Source organism: Mustela nivalis (assembly GCF_964662115.1).
Source record: "Mustela nivalis genome assembly, chromosome: 8".
In the NCBI taxonomy this organism is placed as follows: Eukaryota; Metazoa; Chordata; class Mammalia; order Carnivora; family Mustelidae; genus Mustela; species Mustela nivalis.
The window spans coordinates 24,521,114-24,546,885 of NC_139027.1; the positions used below are offsets into that span (position 1 = coordinate 24,521,114).

The following is a 25,772-nucleotide window of genomic DNA, read 5'->3' on the forward strand; positions in this document are numbered from 1 at the left end:
GGATCTCATCTAACCTTAATAACCTCCTTGAAACCATATCTCCAAATACAGTTAGATTCTGAGGTACTGGGGGTTACACTTCAACATATGCATTTTGGAAGGGACCTAGTTCAGGCCAGAACACTCGCCCTTGGTAAATACCAATGATCCTTCCAAATTTTATTGAGATGTGTTTTCTTTGGTGCTATAGAAACCGTCAAAAGAGCTTATAGGAACAGAATGAAGGAGCCTAGGCATAGGAGTTCACAACAAAACTAAGATATTCAACCTGCTTTCGCCTCACACCTTAATCCTTTCATTCAGGAACTATTTCGGGGAGTGGAAGCGACAATATTCCAGACACTGTGGCAGGTGTCGTGGACGCAGTGGGGAGCAAAGCTGACCCGGCCTGGGCCTTCTGGTAATTCAGAGTCTACGGAAGACATTATTCTTCTCGTTCCAAGCTTTCCTACTTATGTGACTTAGACCATATTACTTAGCCTCAGTGAACCTCAGTTTTCACATCTGCGAGATTGGGGAAAATAACCCCCATAATTAGCGAAGATAACATGACACGTATAAAGGGTCTGTTAGGTTTTGTGGAACTCATGTGTCCTCAGTAAATGCAAACCTTCTGCCCTAAGTCATATGATATCAGATTCCTCATAAAATGATACATACTGAGGAATTAAACTTTTCAAATTTGAAATGGGACATCTTTATTTTGCCTAAATTTGGTACATCCCATTCCAGGGGCGAGATGAAAACAAGACCATAACTTATTAGTGGAGACAATGAACACGTTATCAACAGAAATACACATTCCAAGATAATGCAGGCCCCGCTTCCCAGGGACCGGCTTATCCCTTCCTTGTCTACCGCGGTGTGTTGAGGAAAGACTGGCGCCATCTTGAACCATAAATCATTTCCAAACAGTTCCTGGAGGGCACAAACCCCCAGCACAGCACCTTCCACGCAGCTAAAGAATTTCCTGCCAAAACGGATAAGAATTTCCTGTTTTGCTTTTCATTATTACTTTAAATAATCATACTCAGAGTCTGGGATGATCACGAGCAGAAGGGGTGGAGGGGCGCGTCAACATCTTTTCTAGATTAACTCGGGATGATTGCTTTAGAAGCAGCAAGTGGAAACCTGGACAAAACACACAAAGTGACGAGTCAGGAATGAGAAGGAACAGACCCCTGAAACACGGGCCTGCCCTGGGCTTGGCACTGGACTTTGCCCATGCCTTTGACAAGGACTCCAGACCAGGAAGGAGTACCGTCCACGTCACATGGCCTGATTCTCACTGAGAGTTCAGGAGGGACCCCCAAAAGCCCTTGGGTTACCCCTGTCCCCTCTCAGGAAAGCCCCAGGTGACCTTCAGGGCATTGGCATGTGCTCCAGTGACACAGGATGGATGGCTGGAGGATCCTCTCTGGGAGGTTCTGGGAATCCTGGCCTGACACCCAGCAGGATGGCTCCTGCCCACTGACACACCTGACAACCATCTAGGGCTCCCCACATGCTCCATTGCCTTCTGCCTTCCCTGGAGAAAAGAAGAGAGACCCCCTGGTTTATCTCTAGCACTGAGTGCAGCTCCCTACCTCCCTCACACCAGACCAGCTGCCCAACCTGACTTCCTTCTTTCTGTAGACACCATCTTCCTTCCAGTCATATAAATTCAAAATCTCCTTCAGACCTTTATTTCTCCCTTTACATCATCAGCTGTCCCCCCCCCTTATCCCACTTATACCCACCCCAGTGGCCTCCCACCTGGTCCTCCCGACCCTGATGCCATCCTCACCCCCTCTCCTGGGGCTTCTAGTACCATCCCTACCCTTCTTCCTAAGCTCACAGACCTCTCAGAACTTTCAGAGCCAAGCAGCTAAGGCACACACCCTTCCTCCTAGCACCCCAAGCTCTGAGTGACCTGGTCTCGAATTTCTCTCTGGTTATTCCCGCCTGGTATACCCACCCTTCAGCCAAATCAGGCCGATTCCCATTAAGTTAGCATGCTTCTTGTCCTTTGCCACACCTCTGCTTCTGCTCCTGCCACCTCTTCTAGATACAAAGCTCTCCACACTCTGCCTCCCAGAGTGCAGCCTCCTCCAGGAAGCCTTCCTATTAAGCCCACTGTGGGGTAGTGCTCCCGCCCCAGCTGTCCCCCACAGCTCTGCTGTTTTGTCATAAAGTAAGCACCCTTCAGGGTGGCAGGATTACTTTCCAGTACTTCCACTCTCCTCTCCTCCTGGTAGGTGGCGGATGACCTTGTGACTTACTCTGGCAGACAAAACGTAAGTGAAAGTGACGTGTGTCAATTTTGGCGAGAAGCTTTAAAAGCCAGTGTATAATCACCACGTTTTCTTCCCCACGGAACAAGTGTCAGGACCCTCCATCAGTCTGAGGCCTCGGTAACCTGCCAGGAGCACATGGTGTGAGCAAGAAATAAGCCTTCCTCTCAAGTCCCTGACATCCAGAGGTTGTTCATTATCCCAGTGAAACCTAGTTTGTCCCGATGGTTAGAACATGAGACCTGAGAGGCCATTTAGCTCCATCCGCTGCTTTACAGGTAAGGAAACAAAGGGTTGAAGGAAGTAAAATGACCTGCCCAAGGTCACATCATTAGTAGTGGCTCAGATCTGGCACCAAGTCCCCCTCACATCTGGCCCAATACGTCTCTCAGGACACCATCCCGTAGGATCCTTGAGACAAGAACCTAAAACAGTGGTCTGGGCTCCTGGCCCCACCCCCCTGACTTAGCTTATGTGATCCCGGGTAAGTCATGCCTGCCCACAGGTCTCTGTTTTTCTTCTTCCAGAATGATAATATGGGACAGAAATCGCTCTGAGGCTGTCTTGCTCTGTGCCTCTCTGTGAGCTGACCTGCCCCACAATGGTCGTTATGGTGCTTCCTGATGTGCTGGTGATCCCTGGTGGTCTCAGGCATATCCTGGCTTTCCCATCGGAAGGACCGTGCTCATCGAGTGGGGCAAAGGCCAGGCAGGTGCGCTGACCCACTCTCGCATCTTCCCATCTCCTGGGTCCTCATACGGTTGCCCACGGGGAGGAAGGTATGTTCGACTCTCACCTCCCAGACCCTGCCTTTAGCTGTCCCTCATTGAATTAACACTTGCAGACCTCAGCTGATGCCATAGAAGTACAGGCTCTTGGTGACAGGTGCAGCCCACAGTGAGAGGCGTGGGCTTGCTTTACCCTGGGTGTGCTGCTACTGTTTTATCCTATCACACCCCCAATTCTTGAGTATTCTAAGAGCCTTCAGCCTTTCCACCTGGCCATTGGGTTTCTGTCTAGGATTAGCTCTTAACTCCTTTTCCTTTGGGTTTTGCTCTTTCTTTAGGCTGCCTCTGCATGAAAATAACCAATCTTTTATTTTTATTTTTTTAAGATTGTATTTACTTATTTGAGAGAGAGAGAGAGTGGGGAAGTGGGGATCTGAGGTGGAGGGAGAAGCAGGCTCCCTGCTGAGCTGGGCTTGATCCCGGGATCTTGGGATCATGACCTGAGCTAAAGGCACACGCATAACCAACTGACCCAGGTACCCCAAGAACAAATTCTTTAGAAGTAAAGACATGTATCAAGGTTATAAAATGTAACAGACTATCCCTTCATCCTGGACATCATGGCTAATGTTGGGGCTGCCCCCCAGCCACTGACCACCTGCCTGGCCTTTTTAAGGGCATAGTCAACCCCAGAGCAGGAAGGATCTCAGAATACGGGTGTCTTCTTCTTACTGAGGGCAGTGAGGACAAGCCAGGAGCTGGCGCAGTGCCTGTCAAGGCCACCATTTTCCCATGAACACCAGTTTGCAAGGACACCGCTGGGGGTCAGCTCTGTAGAGAACATCAGAATGACAACAGGGGAGCTGCCAGAGGAAGGGGTCCCTGCAGCCACCACAGCCTCTGTGAAGCTTCCCGGCTACCTAACACCAGACAGCTTACCTGACCAGACTGCAATTGGAAAGGAGCCTAGAAGGTCTAGTTCAACCTGTCCATGAGAAACCTAGTCCCGATCACATATATATTTCTAAGGTTCTAATTGCCACATTAGTATGAAGAACTAGGCCAGTGAAATTAATTTGAAGAAGCTATTTTATTTAACCCCTTGCGCCCGAGCTATTATCATTGCAACAAGTAATTGGTTCATTTAGGATTCACGAGAAAGCTCACATCCTTTCTGGGAGCTGTCTTCGAAATCCAGGGTGTGTCTCACGTTCGCAGCACATTACAGTTTAGACGAGTGACATCCAGGGTGCTCGCGTGTGACCCTGGCCTCTGGACCAAGAACACAGGTCCTAGTCCAGCATCTTATCACCACAGATGAGGAGACTCAGGCCCCAAGATGAGAAGCAAACTCCATCAAGATCCTGCTCTGGAAGCAGCCGTAAAGCCTAGGTGTTGTGCAGCATTCTCCCTGCAGTAGCTAAAACATAAGCCAAACCAGAACAAAGCAAAAATGCCACGCGGCAAGCAAACAAGATGTTGGTTTATACAATGCCAGACAAAAGGCTAAGGGTGTATTAGCCCGGCCATGAGGAGTCATGTGACTTTCAAGTTCAAGTCAGCCCCTCGATGAGTTTCTCGCCACCCTCTGCATTCTCTGCGTTCTCTGAGTTTTCGTTCTACAGTGAAGGCCATGCAAAGGCAGCCACCCTGCCAAAGAGACCGGCGCTCCTTCCAGAAGAAAGGAGCCCACAGCAGCAGCCACGGCATCTGTGAGTTTTGCTTTGGACCTGTGGCAATACGTTGGACAAAGCGAGGGTAAAGAGAAATGGGTGTGGGTTCCAGAATCATGCTGATCCGGGTTCCAATCCCCAAGAACCTCTCTGAGTGTCTGCACCTTCCTCTGTAAAATGGGGAAGGTACTGATGCTACCTTCCCTTGATGGCTGCTGGAAAGATCCAAGGGCTCTGCCCGGCCGGCACCCCCCAGTATGTCCTCAGCATAACAGGCGTCAAGAGAGGCTGGCTTTCCTTCCCCGATCTCCTCGAGGCTGGTTTCTCACAGCCAATCAGTGCCATTCTCCTAACTGTTGCGGGGAAACAGGTCCTCTGACTGAGGGGTCCCTCTTGGTCAGGCCCCCTGAGCTGGCTTTGGAGTGAGGCCCACTGGAGCTGGCTCGGCTTGTCCATGAGTGTCTCTGCAGGAGCTCCCCGGGCCTGACCGTGACCAGCATAGAGCACAGCCCTCCTACAGCCATGTGTCTCTCTCACGGCCCCAAACCCACTGCCTGGGGTCAGAAATAAACCCCATGGGGAGGTCACAGGCCCTTGTCTCACCATGCTGTCGGGGCTAGCCTCGGAGGGTGCAAACCTGGGACCGAGGGCTGTGAGCAACAGTTTGGAAGGGGAACACCTCAGTGCGAGGGGGTGGGGTACATCTCGTGCCCCGCAGGGATAGAAGAGTGTCCCCCTCTCTCTCTCTCCCTGTGGTATTTTTAATTCTAACATCAATAAGAATAGAATTTCCTGTTGATCTGATGAGAAATTCCTGTTTTCCCAGGAAGCAGGGCACCCCAGCCTGGGGTACATGGGCCACGGGGGCCTACCAGCCGCTTCTGACATGGATGATTAAAGGGCCTCAGTTCACATTCATTTATTTTTAAGAGGTAAAGACAACTCATCGCAAGAAGAATCACAGGGTGTGATTAATCGTTTCCTACCTACATTGAGGCCCTTGGCTGGCTTTGAAAGACCTCTTTCTGGTGCTTCCCTGAAGCCTGGATATTTTTAGTTGCCAGATGCCCTTCGGTCCAGACCTCTCAGACGGAGCTGTCAGACCTCACACAGGGAACACGGTCCAAAAGAGCAGGCAGCACCTCCCCAGGGCCTGCAGGGGCCCGGCCCCAACCTTCACCCCAAATCCCTGGTTGCCCCAACTTCTGCTCTGCTTCTAGGATAGCCCCAGAACCTTTGATGTCAGAGCCCTGGCTGTGCTTGCTTCTGTGCAAACAGGGCAAAGAGTTTGCCTCTGGTGGACATTTGGGGTTCTGGGCCCTCCCAGCACCCACTTCCCTTCTGTCAACAGCTCCCTTATTGGCATTTGGAGAACTACCTCTTCTCCCCTGTCCCAGCCCCCTTCCCCCATGCAGGCCTGATGGAGCATCTAGCCCTCCCATCATCCAGACCCTCTCCAGGGATCAGAAACCTTGAGTCGAGCCAGGCAAGGAAGAAAAATGACCCCAGCTTCTTTGCTCCAGAAGTCAGTCCCGACCCTCAGCCCTTGGGTGGTCCCTGTCCTTTTTTTTTTTTTTTAAGATTTTATTTATTTATTTGACAGAGAGATCACAAGTAGGCAGAGAGGCAGGCAGAGAGAGAGGAGGAAGCAGGCTCCCCACTGAGCAGAGAGCCCAATTCGGGCCTCAATCCCAGGACCCTGGGATCATGACCTGAGCCAAAGGCAGCAGCTTAACCCACTGAGCCACCCAGGCGTCCCGGTCCCTGTCCTTTTGAGGCAGAGTGTTCATTTCTCCAATTCTGTGGGCTCCCCAGCAGCCTTCTGAAGATTTTCATTTTCTAACACTTGCAAATAATGTCCTGTGACTAACATGCAAGTGTACGGGGCAGGGGGTGACCTGGGAGTGTCAGCTTGTGTGTCTTCTAACGGAAATAACAGTCACAGGACGAACGTGTGATCCTTCGCTGCTTGCAGGTCTTGCAGCCTTTCATGGCCCTGGGGACAGGCCTGCAGGGGTCACAGCACATTCTGAGAAGGGAGGAAGCTGAACTTCAAACACCTCCCCGGGTACTCACTACCCAGCCTGGGAACCACAGGACCATTCCTTAAAACACCACCCTGCTTCCTGACCTCAGCCTAGAGTGCTCTCCACCAGACCACACTGTCTCTCCCAGGCCTCTTGAGCTGAATCGGGGCCTAGCCAACATGTAGCTGTTTCTGCCTACTGATGCCTGTGTCCTGGCTCATCAGTGTCTGAAACTGGGCACCTAACCTCTGAAATACATTTCACAGTCTGACTTGTCCCCGCATCGAAGCAAAGTACACATAAAGACATGGCATCAGAGTCATCTTCCAAATGTCACCAGGATGGTACATGTGTGTTCCTACTGACTATTCACAATGGCCAAATTGTGAAATGGCCCAAATGTCCAGTAATGCTGAATGTCTAAACAAATTCAGTCTAGCCACACAATGGATTATTACACAGCCATTAAAAGGAATGAAGGACTGATGCATGCTACGGTGTAGAGGAAACGCAGAAACACGCTGAGTCAGAGATGCCAGATATGAAAGGTCACATATTGTCTGATTCCACTTATCTGCAATATCCCAGAGAGATGAATCCATAAAGACAGAAGACAGCCAGTTACCAGGGACTGGAAGGAAGAGGAAATGGGAAGAAATGGCTCAACAGATACAGGGTCTCACTTGGGAGTAATAGAAAAGTCTGGAACTTAATCAAGGTGGTAGTTCCACAATATTATGAATATTTGAAGTGCCGCTGACTTGTTCACTGTCTGATGGAACTCAGAAATTCATCCTATGTGAATTTCACCATGATAAATCCTGTTATTAAAAAAAAAACCCTTTAAGTCAATGAAATAATAATAAAACTCGTTTGAACAAAATAAAAAAATACATCATCAGGACCCATCCCTTCCTTTTTGTTCCTATTCATCTCCCTTTCCTTTCTTTCCCTTCCTTGTTGACATGTTCACCCTCACTGTCATCACGGGGCTCCCTCCTTTTTTTTTTTTTTTAAAGATTTTATTTATTTATTTGACAGAGCGAGATCACAGTAGGCAGAGAGGCAGGCAGAGAGAGAGAGAGAGGGAAGCAGGCTCCCTGCTGAGCAGAGAGCCCGATGCGGGACTCGATCCCAGGATCTTGAGATCATGACCTGAGCCGAAAGGCAGCGGCTTAACCCACTGAGCCACCCAGGTGCCCTCCACCCTGTTTTTAATGACCGCGTTGGCTCTCTCAACAATGCCCATGGCACCCAGTGAGTGGAGATGAAGGCTCAGTCTGGTGTGCAAAAATCCTCCAATCTCTGCTTCTAAGCAGCCAAGCATCCCGTCTGCTTTAGCCAGGCCGCTCTCCCCACCGTCCCTGGTCCCCGAGGCCCCTGTGTTCTTCCTGCCCAGCCCTGGCAAGGGAGCAGATCCTCAGGGACCTTCCGTCTTCCGTGAAGGTGGGATGACGACAGCACTACCAAACACTGCTGCTGTACCACAGCCGCCTCCGTTCGTCCACGGCCTTCTCCGTCCCAGCTCTCTTAGGCGTTCATATTGGGGTGCAGACACGCCCCTTAAACTGAGACAGTCTTCCTGAGCTCCCTGCATGTGTGGTGGGCTCTGGGGTTAACTCGTCCCCGGCAACCCTTTCTTCCCCTTTCCCTTCTGCATTAGATCCACTGCAGCCTTCTCTCCCGCTGCATTTTGACCATGAATCTCTACTCCCCTTTGTTGAACATTTCCCCCTTGACCTTTCCCCTCGTTGATATGTATGAATTATATGGTATTTTTATGACCTGTTGAAACCAGACATTGGAGTCAAGATCTCAGGACAACTGCCATCTTTTGGGGTCTTTCTCATGGGGTGGTGCTGAGTGTTCACGGGCCCAGAGGTCTTAAGAAGAAGACAGAATGAGATCTCCTGAGAACACACACATCTGACCAGAGGGCAAAGTTCCACGGGCAGGCTGGCTGGCTTTCCCTGTCCACTGCCAGACGGAGGGTGTGGTTTAACTACTCGGATGGGAAGGGCCGGTGGGAGAGTTGTCAAATGCTGCCACGGGGGAACGGGGATATTTGTTTGAGGTTTTGAGTGAGTGGTTGGTTGGTTGCTTGGTTCTTTCTGACTTATGTGCCTTCATCAAACACAGACATCATGGAGCCAAAGAGAGCTAAGATTCCAAGAGCCAAACTGCAGGGGCAAGGGCCACAAAAAAGAAGAAGGGGTATTCTGGTAACACTTTACATATAGCATTTTAACTAATATTTATAATAATTACAGCTGGAGAGAGATAGAACTATTTCCACATTAGAGGTGAAGAAACGAAGATTCAGAAAGCTTAACCAAATTGCCCAAACCAATTGCCTGAGTCTGTACTCATGGAGTGTAGACTGAGTTCCAAAGTCCCTGCTTTCCCTTCCAACGTCAGTGCTACCTCTCCTCTTCTTTCCTACCCCTTCCCTGGGCTTTCTCTCTGAGAATTAACTTGCCTTCAATTAGTTCTCCCACCTTGGGGGTCCGTTTTCTGGATTCCTAGAGTACATATTAGCTCTGTTATTCACTTGAACATTGATTTCTTTCTTTCTTTTTTTTTTTTTTATTTGACAGAGAGAAATCACAAGTAGATGGAGAGGCAGGCAGAGAGAGAGGGGGAAGCAGGCTCCCTGCTGAGCAGAGAGCCCGATGCGGGACTCGATCCCAGGACCCTGAGATCATGACCTGAGCCGAAGGCAGCGGCTTAACCCACTGAGCCACCCAGGCGCCCCGAACATTGATTTCTTAATTAATCTTCTATTATATTCTGATCGACCCTAATCTTCTAACATACTAATCTCTGTTTCAAGAGTGCATATCTTTTGTCCTCAATAAAAGCATAGATTCCGGGATGCCTGGATGGCTCAGTCTTGGTTAAGCCTCTGCCTCCAGCTCAGGTCATGGTCCCAGGGTCCTGGGGACAAATCCAGCATCAGGCTCTCTGCTCAGTGGGGAGTCTGCTTCTCTCTCTTCCCACCTCTCCTGCATGCTTGTGCTCGCTCTGAAAATAAATAAAATCTTCAATAAATAAATAAATACAAGCATAGATTCCTTGAGAGGAGATGACTGGTCTGCTCTCCTTTCCCCAGCCCTGCCTAGCAAGATGCTGAACAAGCAGGAAGTGAGTGCTGCACCCTGGGATCTGGGAACTGACATGGTCTTAAAAGACTGTTCTCATCTAGGACCAGATTCCTACAGAAACTCTCCAATGATCACAAGAGCAAACAAGAAAGAAATAGATTGTTTCAGCTGACTTATTACTTCTCATGCTTTCTGTCCTTAAATATCAATCTGCGATTTCTCTGAGGAGGAGAGAGTTAGTTCCATTCCTTCCAGGGTTTTGGCTCTTTAGAGCTCCGGAGCGGACAGTCGTGGCTATCGAAAGTTGGTCAGAGGACACAGTGCACTTGGAGGTAACCCAGGTTCACAATCCCTTATCCTAAACCCTGGAAACCAGGTGCATTTCAGAATTCAGAATGCTTCAGACGTTAGATGGGTAATGCGGCGTATGTACAGCGTGTCACATAACAGCCCCAGTGAGCTCCAGAGCCCTGCCTCATTAGCGTTTCTAAATATAGCTCTGCGCCACTTCACCATAGGCTTTGCTTCCAAATGAGTTTTGACACCAACCATGCAATTTTCAGAGCTTTCTGACTTCAGAACTGTAGATAACAGACCATGGATCTGTAATAGATAGGAATGATTGTGTGCTTATTCTCTGCCAGCTCTGCTAAGTGCCTACTGCAAGGTACCTCATATAACCCACCAAGAGCACCAGGAGGCAGGCCCTCACTTTACTTCCATTTCACAGATAAAGACACTGAGGCTTTAAGAGCTTGCCTAAAAAATCACGCAGAGAATGGGCATTGGAGAAGGACTTCATGGGTACTTTTGGCATCATCCCTTTCCTATGGGTGGTCCCCTCTGGGGGCATCTATGATGGTGGGGACCTGGAAAAGGCAAGTGACTCTCATGGGGTCTGTAGGCTATAGACCTGAACATGTGTCACCTGAGGGCACAAAGAGGTGGGTCATCAGGTCTTGTAAGCAAGAGACAAGAGACTATCAGCTACCTTCTTGAATCAATTCAATGTCAGGTTCAGGGACAAACCTTAGCATTGACCATGAATGAGACACACGAGACATGAGCATCTCCTCTCCTGGAGGGTCTGCGTGGTGCCGTGGGATTGGGTCAGACCGTGGGGGCCGAACCCTTTAAGTTGTTGGGGGATTCTGGGCACACCTTGCTTCCTTGAACAACTTCAATTCCCTCTTCCATAAACTAAGGTTTCAGGATGCTTCTTCACAAGACTGTTGTGAAGATTCCATGAAACAATGCATACAAGTGCAGTGCCCGACACAGAGTGGGCCCTCAATATTAGCTCCAAATAAAAGCACCTGAGAGAAGAAAATGGGAGAGTACACTGAGAAAACCACAGAGGGAGGGAACCACAGGTCTGATCCTGTTCAGATGTCCAGCTTGAATTCTCTTGATGCTAAAACCACCCTGTGGCATGGTTCTTTACTGCTCGGTCACAACAGATGGATGGTTTGAGGGGCAAGAGCACTACTATCAGGGCTGAAGGGAGGCAAGCATGTCCAGGACAGTGTGTGGAAAGAGGGTGCAGCTGCATCTCCCTGGCTGGAGGGATGCCGTGGGCGGGAGCAGGGCAGCCCCTGAAGCCAGCCCTAAGGCCCTGTGTGTGATCCCGGCCTCTGAACAGCTCTGAAGCCTAAGGATGGGTCACGACGCCTCCAGGTCATTCTACACAAACATCCTGGGAGTGCCTTGGCTACCCATGATGTTCCTCCCATACCCCTGAGAAATAACAGCCCGTCCTTGCAGATCAAAGTGTGCCCTTCCCCCACAGCACGCATATGTGTGTTTGGCCATCCGGGCCAAAGAGAAAAAAATTGTAACTGTGTGTGGTGGTGGATGTTATAGACCTATAATGGTGAGCACTGTTCTGTGTGTGTGTGTGTGTGTGTGTATAATCATGTTGCACACCTGAAACTAATGTAATTTTATATGCCAACTACATCTTAAAATATCTAAAAATAAAGTTCCACTAGGGGCATCTGGGGGGTTCAGTCAGCTAAGCACCTGATTCTTGGTTTCAGCTCAGGTGATGATCTCTGGGTCCTGATAGGGAGACCCGCCTCAGGCGCCACGATCAGCGGGGAGTCTGCTTAAGATTCTCTCTCTCCCTCTACCCCTCTATCTGCCCCCACCTTCCTCCTCTGCCTGTCTCTCTCTCTTTAAAATAAATAAATTTTAAAAAATCTTTTGAAAAAATGAGGTTATACTAGCATCATAATAAGAAAGCAAGCAAGGCCTTGAATTTGATCAAGAAAAAGAAAATAATCCCAATGTAGGGGAAGAAAACAATAACAACCACAAGTGGAATAAATGAGGCACTGACCTCTAGCTTGATCACAACACCGAAAACTACTGAAGTACCATACGGTGACTAACAACATAATTTACAAAAATTCAGAAAAAAAGTATCCAACCACATGCACACGTGCACACACACACACATATCTGGGGCAGCCTGAGTGGTCACCCCGCGACTGGTCCCTGAGGCCATTAGGGGCAGGCACGATACACCTGAGGGGCTGCCAACAGGACCCTACGCCTTCCCTGGAGTTTGCCAGGGCTACCACTGGAGCCACCTGAGATCTAGGCTAAATTCTACACCATTCTCAAGGCCATAGAGACCTTTTCCTCCATAAACTCCCAGCCAAGCGCAAGCAGCAGCTGAAGGGCTCAGGGAGCAAAAAGTTTCACAAAGACACACTGTGTGACCCTTTACGGCTAAGATTTACCATTCACCACCAGGCCCTCAGGAGAGGACAGCGATCGGCAAACAACGGGTAATTGATCAACGTTTGCTGAGCCTCTAGAGGAAAAGGACCTGCCCAGACTGGATGTGGCAATGGAGGCTCCGCTTCCTGGGAGGGACTGGCCCCCCTTGCTCTGCCCCTCCTGGTGGCAGCCCCCTGCCTCCAGTAGGACCAGCAGTTCCATGAAGCATCACATCAGATGCCTGAGGTGAGGGAGAAAGGGAGCCGGAGCCCGAGGGGTCTGCCCGCACTGGCTGGTCTGACAGGACGCTCAGCAGTGGCCCATCAACTGCTTATTTAAAGCTTACAATGTCTGTTCTTGTTGCCCAGACAGACCTGCTATTAGGAGCTTTCCAGACCAAACCTCCGCTGCTCTGTAGAGCAGTAATTAAATCAGCAGACCACGAGGTCTGCTGTCTGTTCTTTTCACACCTGTCTGCCAACAGCTGGGTTACTGGGTAAAAGAAGACCTTGGCTGGGCCCAGACTGGTAAATGTCCTGGGAAAATCTCCAGAGGCCCGAGGCCGGTGGGGAGGGAGGTGGTGGTGGTCAGTCTGCACAGGCCAGCCTCTAAGACCAACGGCAATGGGCTGACAGTGCCCTGGGGGCTGCCACATGGTCTGGGGGAGCCGGGACGGGGGCTGGGATGAAAGAGGCTCACACACCGACCCAGCAACAGACGACTGCTGTCACTCAGGAAAAGCTGCCCACTTCCTAAGGATTCCTAGGCACCAGAGGCCTCTCCGTCCCTCAGATCCCTCCCCACGTGGCCGAGAGTCCAGCAATTTCCCCAGGCAGAGGAAAGCACAGCAAGCCCACAGGACACATTCTGGAACTACCCTGCAGACTGGGTAGGGCCAGAGGTGGGTGACAGCCCAGATGAGACTCTGCTACCGGGTTGTCCTCCCTCCCTGGACTGTGTCCTGGGTTCAAAGCACTAGGAACAGGAAGGAGAACCCCCTAGACTCCCAGGGGCTTGTCGCAATGGAGGTCAGCGTGTCACTTTCCTCTCGGAGGACCCCTGGGGCCTTCTCTAAATAAAGCCTGGAATTCTTGCTTCACTAACGGTCCAAGAATAAGAGGAAAACTACCCTCTGAGCCCCACTGAGCCCTGCTCCATTCCAGGTCACATAAGCGCTTGATGACAGAGCATACCCAGAGCCCTTAAAGGGGCCCCTTCCTCACCAGAGCCCGGCAGTGGGGCCAGGGTCCCAAGGCCAAGAGCAGCCCCTAGAAGAGGAAATGAGGCTTCCTCTGGCCATCTCCAGTGGGGGCTGCATGCCTCTGCTCTGAGGACCACAGACAGAAGTAGATCTGCGGGCTGGAAGGCCCTAGAAGAAATGATACGGGAGGTCTGTTGATTCCTCCTCAGAAAGAAACCCAACTAAAGTCTGTGTATGTATTTCCCTCGGAGCTGAAAAAGCCACTGAAGTAAGCAGCAGAAAAGTCTGTATTACCACCAAGTGGGGGAGTTAGTACATTTCCTTCCCCAATGCCTCCTCCATGACTCTACCTGCCAGGAGCTTCCTTGCCTTCTCAGTGTGAGGCCAGGCCTAGGTCTGTGTGGGTAGGATAGAGTCAGCCCTGGAGAGAGCCTGGGGCCAAGGAAAGTTTCTACCCTGGGGAGCAGGCTGTGGTCCAAGGCTACACCCCACAGCTGGTGTGTGTGTGTGTGTGTGCATGGCAGGGGGTCAAAGTCTACACCCCACTGCTAGGGTGTGGGGGGAGCAGAGTCAGAGTCTACACCCTAATGCCGATGTGTGTATGTAAATTCATAAGCATGTGTGAGAAAATCTGCATGTGGTGTGTGTGTGTGTGTGTATGAAAGGGGAGTGAGAGAGAGCGAGAGAGTATGAATGGGACTCACTGGGGGATGGGGGATACACAGACAAGCAGGAAGGCAGCCTCAGCCCTGCAGAAGGGAGTCCTGGGGAAGGTGCGGGGTTGGGGGGGGGTGCAGCGTGGGACTGCCTCCAGGATGCCACACTCCTGGCCCTTGGGCAGAGGGAGCGTGGATCAGGCCGGCCCACTCCTCTGCATGGCCCCAGCCCACCTCTGCCCAGAAAACGGCTGCTGTGGGAACAGCTGCCTCCTCCCTGAGTCCTGGGGATCAAATGAGCTCCTCAGTATTATAGCTGGAAGTGCCTTTGAAACTACAAAGGGCTATACAGACATGTGAGAGCATCGCTCAGCAAACGGCTGAGGTGCTGGGCTCCCTCACTGTCCTCGGGGTGCCTACTGGACACACAGGCCCCTGTGTCCAATCAGACGGACAGCCCGGGGCTCCTGGGTGGCTCACTCTTGATTCCAGCTCAGGTCAGGATCTCAGCATCGTGAGTTTAAGCCCTGTCTCAGGCTCTGTGCTCAGTGGGGAGTCTGCTTGAGATTCTCTCTGTCTCCCTCTCCCTTTTTCTCTCTCCCTGCTTGCCCACGTACCAACTCATGCCCCCCCCCCAACAACAGTAAGTAAAATCTTTAAATGCAATAACCTCCCCCCTGCAAAAAATCAAGAGCCATCTGTATGGTCACCCTAAATGCACCCACCATCTTCCTCATCTGGTCACCTTGAGACTCACAGATGATAATGAACACGTGAGTGCTTTGAACACTGGACTGGCCGCTGCAGGTCTGAAGCACTGTGTGTGCGTGGGGGTGGGGCGGGCCTTGATGGAGCCAAGAGAGACCACCAGCTTCCACCCTTTCTCTACCACTCAGTGCCCTTGGGTAAACACTTAACTGTTCCTCTGTTAAAAGGGAATGGTGGGGCACCTGGGGGGCTCAGTCCCTTAAGCAGCTGCCTTCGGCTCAGGTCATGATTCCAGGGTCCAGGGATCAACTCAGGCTTTAGGCTCCTTCCTCAGCGGGGAGCCTGCTTCTCTGCCTGCCAGTTCCCGTGCTTGTGCTCACTCTTGCCCTTACTCTCTCTGACAAATAAACATAATCTTTAAAAAAAAAAAAAAGAAAAGAAAACCAGGAATGGTGACCCATGCTTTGGTCTCCTTACAGAGTTTTTTTTCCTTCTGTATGTATGTGTGTGTGTGAGAGAGAGAGGGTCAATGAAAATATATATTTGGAAGCATTCTGAGGTGGGTCCATTGAGGCCAAGAGGCTTCCAAAGTTCTTACCTCTTTCTTGTAGATAGAGAAGTTAAGTTAGATTGAACCTAGGGCCATGATTTCCAAGCTCAACCTCTTTCCATGCCATGCCAAGCAGAATTAAGGAAGAAAGATAACAGTGATACAGGTTATGAACAGTGATCACCATTGCTCTGGAAAATACCTCAGGCCACCTGGCACTTCTGTGCTCATTAGAGATGCCCCTCTGTGCTGACGGGTCACGGCGTGGCCAGGACAGCAAGGTCTCCGTCTCAGACCCCACTCACCACTCATCCCCTCCACCAAGCAGCCTTGGACAGTGCACAACTCATGCAACTTCTCATTGGCAGTCTTGATGGTTATGATCTTAAGTTTTGAGCTCCTTTTCTCCAGAGGGATGGCTATGCACTCAACATCTTACTGTCATCCAGGTTGTCCCCCTACACAGAGTAGCAAAATCGGTGGGTAGAGGGTACATTTTGGCCAGGAAAGAGAGGTGACAGCCTGCCAGACAGACAGACAGACATGTGCAGCACACTCCACCTTTCCTGAGAGAACAGGGAAGAGAACAAAGAGAAGAAAGATTAGAAGGAGAGGAAGACCAATGTGGTCAGGATTTTAAATCAGGCACGCTCTCAGCCCACAGAGGAGGAGGCATTGTCAAACTTCCCTCGAAACAGGAGACAGAAAGGAGTCTTAAATGTTCCCAGTGTTTCCAAAGGGCCTCTCCATCGCTGTTGCAAGCTTCCCCCCACAACCAGGAGATCTGGCCAGCCCAGAGTCGCACTTCCCTGAAGGCGAGAAGAGCTAAGCCTGCTCTGGTGAGAAGTGAGGGAAGCCCAGGGACCACCTTTGCCCCTTCTCTGCATTTACACACACCCCTTTCTTGAGGGTGTGGACCAATGTCAAAGCTGTTTTTTATGCATCTTGCCATGGTGAAGACATGACCCAGGTCCTGGGGTTCACAGGACTCCCTCCACTCTCAGCAGCTGCTGGAGTAACTGAACACAGAGCAGAAGTCATGTAGTACCCGGTAGGTGGAGGCAACCAGCAAGGCTCTGTGTGTTTCCAAGCCAAATGAGTTTCTAGATCAGAGGGTCAGTAGGTAACCTGATAAGAACACAGAGTTTTGAGTCAGTTGACCTAGTTTCAGGTTCCCACTCAGCTACTCACCCACTCAGTTGGTGAGCGAGTTAGCTAACCTCTCTGAGCCTACTTCTTTATCTGGAAAACATAATTAATGGCCAACCATGGACTCACTGTCAATTAAGGTAGGAAAGACTACAATGGGAGGACAGCACGCAAGTCAAGAACAGGGTGTCCTGCATTTGGGTCCCAGTTCCATTGTTCACTAATGCTGGGACCTTAGACAGGTGCTAACACATTTTTTTTAAAAAATATGGACTCTAGGGGCACCTGGGTAGTTCAGTGGATTAAGGCCCTCTGCCTCTGGCTCGGGTCATGGTCCCAGGATCCTGGGATTGAGCCCCGCATCAGGCTCTCTGCTCGGCAGAGAGCCTGCTTCCTCCTCTCTCTCTGCCTGCCTCTCTGCTTACTTGTGATCTCTGTCTGTCAAATAAATAAATAAAATCTTTTTATAAATAAATAAATATGGACTCTATCTCTTAGAGCAGTCTTCAGGTCACAGTAAAGTTGAGTGGAAATGACAGAGTTCCATATCCCACAACCCCATCACCTCCAAACAGCCTCCCCCATCAGAGCAGCACATTTGTTACCATCAGTGACCCTACACTTACACATCGTCACCCAGAGCCCAGAGTTTACCTCATGGGTCTCTCCTGGTGTGGTACATTCTCCAGGTTTTGACGAATAGATACAGACACGTATCCGCCATTATAGTACCGAACGGTTGCACTGCCCTAAAAATCTTCTGTGTTCCACCTACTCATCCCTCCCTCCCCCGCAGCCCTGGCAGCCACTGGACTTCTATTCTCTCCGTTGTTTTTTTCCGCCATGTTGTATGGTTGGAATCGCCCACTACATAGCCTGACCAGATTGCCTTTTTTCACTTAGTGATGTGTATTTCAGGTCCCAACGCGTCTTTTCATGACTTGATAACTCATTTCTTGTTAGCACTGAATAATATTCCACTGTTTAGATAGACCACAGTTTATTTATCCTTCCACCTACAAAAGGACATCTTGGTTGCTTCCAAGTTTGGGCAATTATGAATAAAGCTGCGAAAAACATCCATGTGCAAGTTTTTGTGTGGACAGAAATGTTCCACTCATTTGAGTAAATACTGAAGAACACCACTGCTGGGTCATATGGTTGCCCTCACTCTCCGGAGCCTCATCTTCCTCATTGGTAAAGTGGAGAGAACACAGTCCTTCCGGGTATGGTGAAGGTTTTTGAGCTGATACGGGAGAAGTATTTAGCACAGCGCCCAGCACGTAGGCTGCGCTCTGCTTATGGTTGTCCTGCTCAGGCGAGGCCAGCAATACTGACGGGAGAGAGGCAAATTCAAGCGCGGACTGGAGGAGAGGACACTGGGGTGTCTTAGTCATGGGTCATCTGTCCGCAGTCCAAGAAGACACAGCGCTACAAGGACTGCTGCCAGGCCAGCAGAGCACCCCCGCCTCCATTGAGGGCGAGTATGGGGGTCTCCCATGGGCCGTGACCCCAAGTGCTGCAGGCCTAAGCAGCCGGAGCTGGGAGGGGACGTGGAGATAAACCCACGTCACTGGCCCCAGTGCCGTGGTCTCTCTCAGATTCCACAAGCCAGAACCCCAGGGCATTGTGGACCCTCAGACATCTGCTGTGCTCCCCTGAGTCCTCCTCGACTTCCCAAGCCTGCTCTCAGGCAGCCTCCCCCCTCCCCTTCCTCCACTTGACTCATCTGAAGCTGAGCCCTGCCCATAACCAGAAGCTCAGAGGTGACAAAAACAAGGGTTGTTTTTTTTTTTCTCTTTTCACCTACTTCCTGTGTACTCACTTCATTGTTCCCAGAATGACCAAGTCACCAGGAAGCTTTGCTAGCTCAGATTTTTTTTTCTTGTTGTTTTTCTTTTGCTTCTCTGGAGACAGGCCTCCTTAGGGTCTAGACTCTACATGAACCGTGAACCCGTGGTAGTTCTTTGGAACCCACTCCTTTGGGATGTCTTTGGAGACACTGAGGGAGGACATGGGACTGAATGACAAAATGAGCCCCCCGTGTGGTGTGTGGTTTCAGAAGGCCGTGTGTTCTTTTCTGCAGAAGGGACTGGAGCCCCAGCACTGGACCATGCTAGCTAGAAATGATGGTTGTGCTTTGCTGTTTGTTTGTCCCTCTTCCTTCTCCAGGCTACCATGGAATTATTAAATGGACTGAGTCAGACTCAGGCCTAAGCCTTCTGGGAAGCTTTGTTTATTCAGCCCCTGCCCCTAGCTCCTGACTTCACCTGTTGTCCAACGGGGTCATTAGGCCGTCCACACACCCTTCTCTTCTTCAGCCCTCCTCCGTGTCCTCATGGACAGACCTCAGGGAGAAGTGAGAGCCGCTCTGCCTTTGTTCTTGCAGCAAAGCCCTTTGGAAACTTGGTGTTTCTGCCCGTGATGCTTACAAAGCAGGCACACGGAGGAAGTTGCTTAGGTACTGCCTGGCTTAGGTACTGCCCTAGCCACATCGGCGGGGCATCCAACAAGGGAGTGTTTGACATCATGACCTCACTGATCTCGTCTAGAACCTATTTTAAATACTTTTCCACGTGACCCCAGCACTATTCAGTAGAAGCTTCTGTAATGCTGGAAAAGTTCTCTAAATCTTCGCTGTCCGATAATGGCCACCGGTGGCCCCACGTGGCCACTGAGCACGTGACATGTGCAGTAGGCAAGCAACATGATTTAATTATTTCATTTAATTAATTAAAATTTATTATTAAAAACTGTAAAAATTATTACTGGTAAAAAAATAATTATCTTCATTTAAATTGAAGCAGCTGCAGCGGCCACGGTATTGGACAACACAGATCTAGGAAGCCAGAATCTGTGGGTTCTGTCAATTGTTTCTGAAAATTATATCACAAATCCACCCACTTCTGCTCATTTCCGTTTCCCACCTTAGGCTGAACCACCAGCAACTCTTCTTCCTTGGTTTCTCTTCTCCCTCTTTCACCTCCTATAATGACTTTGCCCCAGACCAGAGTAATTTTCTTAAGACATAAAATTGACCAACATATTCCTCTTCTCAAAACCCTTCAACGTCCCCCTCACAGTAAACCTGAACACCCACCTAAGGCCCTCAGGGACTGTACTCTGAACACCACTCCCTTCAGGCCTCACAGCTCTCGCCTCCCCCTTGTACCCAACACCTCAGGCTTCTAGAAGCTGCCAAACCCTTCTTGACCTCAGGGGCTTTACATAAACTTTCCCTTGGTTCTAGAGCTCTTCTGTCCAAAGCAATGGCTTCTAGACACACACAGAGATTTTTAAATATCTTCATTTAAATTAAATAAAATTAAATAAGATTAGAAATTCAACTCCTTGGTCATACTAGACACATTTCAAGGGCTCCATTGTCACTTGTGGTTTGTAGCTACCATGTTGGATTGCACAGACATGGAATATTTCCATCCCCACAGAATTAGCGAGGCGAATTCCTACCAAGATGTCAAGTCCTACCTCAGGTATCACATTCTTACAGAGGCCTTTTCTGGTCTCTCCGTCTAAACTAAGAGCTCCTGCTGTCTTTCTTATAAACCTGTAATTTTCCCTTTTTGTTCTTACAACTGTTTGCAAAGTTATAGTTACACACACGGTTGTCTGATGTATACGTTTTCTATCAAAGTCTCAGAAAGTACCTTTTCTGTTTACCAGTCACCTACACTTATCTCCTCCCACTCAGCTCCTCACACTCAGCAGGAGCTGATCCATGCTGGGTGAATGAATGAAATCGTGAACAAATGTTGAATGGAGTAGTTCCCAATCATTTACTCACTGGACAAAGCACCAGGTAAAGAGCAAGAGCTCATGAACTGGGATGAGGTCTATGAACTCTATGAACCTGGGATTGAAATCCTGACTTCCATATTTATTTTGGCCAACTGGTAAACCTTTCCATGCACCATCTCCCCACAGGTAAGAGGGTATGATGGTGAGCTGTGAATGAGGTCAGTAATCAGGGTTGTGTGTATTTCTTTTCCTTTACTACTTCCCCTGTCTCCTTCCAGCCTTTTCCATGGTCCTCTTCCTCTCACGTAGCCTCTCTGGCCTTGACCTCTAAGTCTCTCATCCCTCAGTCCCACCCTCACTAGGAGGCCTTTATTTCTCTCTAAGCTGCTACTACTCATTGACCAACCACAACATTCCTCTCACAGAGAGAGTCTACCTTGTCTGAGCCCTTCCTCACCGCCTTCCCACCTTCGGCTATATGCACCAGCTGGACCCTCCCAACCACCCAGAACTCACACACCCATCCTGGAGATGCTCCCAGAAGAGCAGGAGGATGCAGCATCTGGCCTAGAGTGATACCAGTCAATCCTATTTGTGGACTACCTCCATCAGCTTCCCTTCCAGGACTCATTTAAAATGCAGATTCCTGGGTCCCGATCCTGACTCTTCTAATCTCCGCAAGGGGGACCCTAGAAGCTGCATTTTCAATAGCCATCTCGGGCATCTCTCCTGCTCAAGGCCAAGCCTTGACGGTGTATAATATTTAGTCCCATGGAGCGCTGGGAGGATTCTTCTGATAGGTCACTTACCGATCCCTCTTTTAACTTGGATAAAATTTCATTTTATCTCAAAAGATGACTTGGCAAATACCTACCTAGGAAGTTATTAAGTGAATTACTAGTACTTGGGACTTGTAAACGCATGTTAAAAATCTACGAAGGTTTTATGGATGTGAGGGCGATCTGGCTTGCGACATCTGTCACCCCATTGATCGCCAGGGTTGATTCGGCTGATCTGGCTGGCTAGGCGGGTGTCCCCTTCCTCCCTCACCGCTCCATGTGCGTCCCTCCCAAAGCTGCGTGCTCAGTCGAAGAGGACGACCTTCCCCGATAAAAATCTACTAAGGTTTTAAAGTGGGCCCCAATTCCCTGCTCTCCCAGGGAAGGAGGCAGCCACATGGACAAGGCCATCCTCTGGACTACCAGAGGCCTGGGTCCAAAAAGGTCACTGCAAGTCCCCAGTGAGTTGAGAAAGACTTGCTGCAATCAGAGGACTACCCCTGCGGTCTTGAGCTGGTCATGGCTTCAAATTTGTTCTTGTTCTTTGAGGGTACCTTCCAGTTGGTTCACCTTTGCTGCTACACAGGGCTGCATGGTGAGCCCTGTAGTTTGCAGGGGTGCAGGTTGATATCAACACAAGCGTGGCCTAGACAGACTCAGAAGCTAGACTTCACAATGTGCAGCTTGCTGTTCAAATAGGAATAATCTTAGAGCTAAAGCCGATGTGTATTTATATAATCTCTCCAAAATTTACTTTAGATTAATATTTCATTGTTGTAACCAGGTTCATTTTCCATGTGGCAGCAGAAAGGTGGGGCTAGCTGGCTGCAGGCAGGGTCATGTGACCAGCACTGCTCTGCATGTGGCTCTGGAACTCCTCCTTTTTAGCTGCTTTGCACCCCAGTCTGCCTCTTCAGGGTCAGAACCGCCAGGTCCCAGGCTCCTGCCTCACCTCCCTGCAGAATCTGCCTCCATTGACCCCTTTCCCTGGTACCTATCCCAGAAGGGCACAGTGCAGCAGTCCTGGATGGGGGTTTTCTCAGAAATAGCAGTTAGAAGCATCCCCAGGCCCCAACTTCTTTCTCTTCTTCCTGGGGGCAAGCCCTTGACTCTTCCCCACCCTGCCTAGGAAATTACAGAGCAAAGCAGCAGCCTCAGATCCCTGGAAATGTTTCAGGAATGGCTCCCACATGTGGGCTCTCTGTCCTTCGTCAGACACCACACCGGGCTGTTACACGGGATCTGAAACCCTTCCCACAGTCCTGGCCTGCGAGGTGGCGCTACATCTCCTTCACGCAGATGAGGCCTGAAGGTCCGAGCCCACGGAGCTGAGCTTCCCCATGGGGAGCCAGAGGTCAGCCCCTGGACGGCCCCTTTTGGGCCTTCTTTCCTGCCTTTCCTCCACCTTATCCCATTTGTGTTAACTTGCACAAAAATAGCCAGATCCTGCTGGTTCGCAAATGCAGAACACTTAAATTTTTTGCTAAATATTGAGGATCATTTTTATACAGGGAAATGCATAGCTCTTAATTGTGACAGTTCCTGGGTTCTGATAGATGCGTAACCCACACCCCACTTCCAACACACAGGTGCGGAATGCTTCCTCACCCTCCAGGGATCCCCGAGCTCTTTCCCAGTCCATCCCCACCCCCCACCCGGAGGAACACATTTAACTCTCAGATCCTCCGTTTTGTGCAGGCAGCTGGAAGCAAGGGAGGAGAAAAGAGAGTAGCAGGAGCTGGAAGCCGGCCAGGAAGCACAAATATTGTCACTGTCCTCGTTACCGCCCACAGCAACTGTTTGTCCGTCCTCCTTCAGCCTATCAAAGCAACATGCCTTTGCTGTGTTCTTCCCTTTCCTTCCAAAGGAAACAACTTGCAAGAGATGTCCTGGGAAGCTCAGGCGTGTCTCCCTGGGGGTTCCGCTCACCAGGACTCAGGGCCTGCCCAACCCCCCACCTCCCAGGGGCTCACACCCAGCTGAGCTCCCACAGTCCTCCACAGCGCTCAGCTGCTGCGCTGAGCCAGCATCCGCCCCCCCCCCCCCGCCCCTCCATGCTACAGCTCCAGGGTCCCCAGAAGAGCCCTCCAGGACAACTGGATAGAGGGATTGACAAACAACACACCTGGAGACAGCCAAGAGGCCCGGATGAAGAAATTGAGCAAGGGGCCATGCACCCTAGCAGCTGGGACTGCACCCAGGCACCCCCTGCAGACCCACAAAGGGTCTCATGACATCCTGGGCCACGTGTCCATACAAACTACCCTTGTTGTATTCATCTCAGAGTTGTTGATGATAGTAAAACAGCTAGGCCCCGAGCCAAATGTCAACATCGGGGACTCCTTAAATAAACCACAGTGCCACCCATACAATAAAAGACGACCTAGCCCATAAAAATACTATCGAGGGAGACTATTAACAGACCTGGAAAGCTGGGTGCATGTATCGGTAACTTTTAAGGGCATCTCTCAAAACAACATAGCATTTACAGTTCTGTCTGAGAGCTTGGGTGATGGGTGCTTGTCACATCCTTCTGACTGCCAGGACTCTGTGCAACAGACATGTTATAATACATAAAAGGTGCCCAGCTTTACGCTCTTCAATCACGAGGCACAAAGCATACGCAGGAAGTGTAGAGATGCTACAACAGCAATGTCACCCCAGGGCTGAGGAGACGGCCCCCCTGCACTCCCCATGCCCTCGGGGCAGGGCCGCCAGCCACTCGTTCAGAAGGTCTCACTCTGCCCAAGAGCCTGCACATGTATCTCATCGTTTGGAAAAAACTGGACCGTTTGTGCCTGAGAAAAAGCCAGCTGTGCTCACTGCTCCATGCACATGGTCTCCTGCCTCCTGGGCTGGGGAGCTCTGGCATGGCCCAACATAGGTAGATTCTACCCTCCTGAGCTAGGCGGGTAATGGCTCACTCAAGACACCCATGCCCTAATGCCGGATCCTGTAAATACGTTCCCTTGCAAGGCAAAAGGAAGTCTGCTATAGACCCCGAAACAGGGAGACTAGCCTGACTTCTCTAGGCGGGCCCAGGAGAATCACAGGAGCCTTTAAAAGCAGAGTGCTCGAAGGCTGCTGGTGGGGGGGGGGGGTGTGCTCCAGCTGGGGTCAGCAGAGATGTGGCAAAGAAGCCTGAAAAATCCACGGTATGAGCGGCACTCGCCTCCCACTGCTGGAGCGGACCACATGTAAAGCATAAAAGGGAGTGGGGTGGCCTCTGGGAGCAAAGACAGGCCCCCAGCTGACAGCCAGCAGAGAGACAGGACCTCAGTCCTGCCACCACAAGAAACTAAACAACTTGAATGAGCTTGGGGGCAGATTCCTCCCCAGAGCCCCTGAGAAGGAATGCAGCCCTGCCAACACCCTGATTTTGACTTTGTGAAGCAAAGCAAAGGACCGAGCAGAGGCGCGCTGTACTCACTTTGTTCACTGTACTCACACTTTGTTCGGGCTTACAGAACCATGGGGCACTCACTCTCAGCAGCTTTCAAAGAGGTGAGGTGGTATGACTACCTCCAGTCCCAGGCTGTACCTTACAAGGTGTTGTCTCAAGGCACTAAACTTGTGGGCAATAAGGGAAAACGAATACACCATCCTTCAGCACCAGTACAAAATGCCACTTCCATGAAGCCTTCTCTGATTTCTCCATGGACAGGTGAGGTCCCCTCTGAATTCTCAAAGCATTCTGCTTCTGAGTTTCTTCAGTCAATACCATGGTCTGTCTGTATCAGGGGAATATTTCTCCCACCAGACTGCGTGCTACTCGGGGCTGTAGCTGAGGATTCTTCATCTTTATTTTCCTTCCAGGGAAGAGCACATACAACATATGTAGTCAGTGTTAAATCTTTGTTGGAAGGATGTCTCCTAATCTATATGGGCGGTTATTATTTAATAAAATGAACTGCTGTGGTGATGGACCCTAGAAGTGTTTGCAAGTATACGAAGATATAGCTGACTGATGGCGGAAACTGACAGCGTAAGAAAAGCCAGAACGTGCAGAAGTAGGATATGGTAATTTTTGGATGCTTGGAATCTGAGCGCTCTGGCAGTTGGCTCTGAGATGTAAATTCATACACAAAATAAACAGGATTGAAAGCTGGGATTGAAAATGTTTTGGAATATCACCTCTTAAAACATTCAACTTCTGGCACCATGAAGTTTTAATTAAATGAATGTTCTTCTTCTGCTTGAAATGGTTATAAATGTTGTCAAATGGGTAAAATGATGGAACACCCAGCTGAGCTCAAGAGAAGGAAGGGGAAATCCCCAAGTTCCAGAAAAGAAGAGGGAACTCAGAGTCCGGAATGTCTAGAGCGCGAGCTCCCGAAAGAGCTCCTGTCCCCATCGGTGCAACCGCTACCAGAAGAGGGAGCCTCGGCTCGCCTTGGTCTCTGAGTGACTGTTTCGAGGACCCCCCCACACACATACC

The 25,772-nt window shown here is 50.2% G+C and overlaps 1 long non-coding RNA gene across 1 annotated transcript; it reads left to right on the forward strand.

Moving 5' to 3' along the window:
* The first annotated feature begins 322 nt into the window (after positions 1 to 322).
* LOC309871084 lies at positions 323 to 2,524 on the forward strand. Its single transcript, XR_014315021.1, has 3 exons — positions 323 to 400; positions 2,238 to 2,276; positions 2,363 to 2,524. It is a non-coding gene; the product is annotated as an uncharacterized lncRNA (long non-coding RNA).
* Positions 2,525 to 25,772: the final 23,248 nt, after the last annotated feature.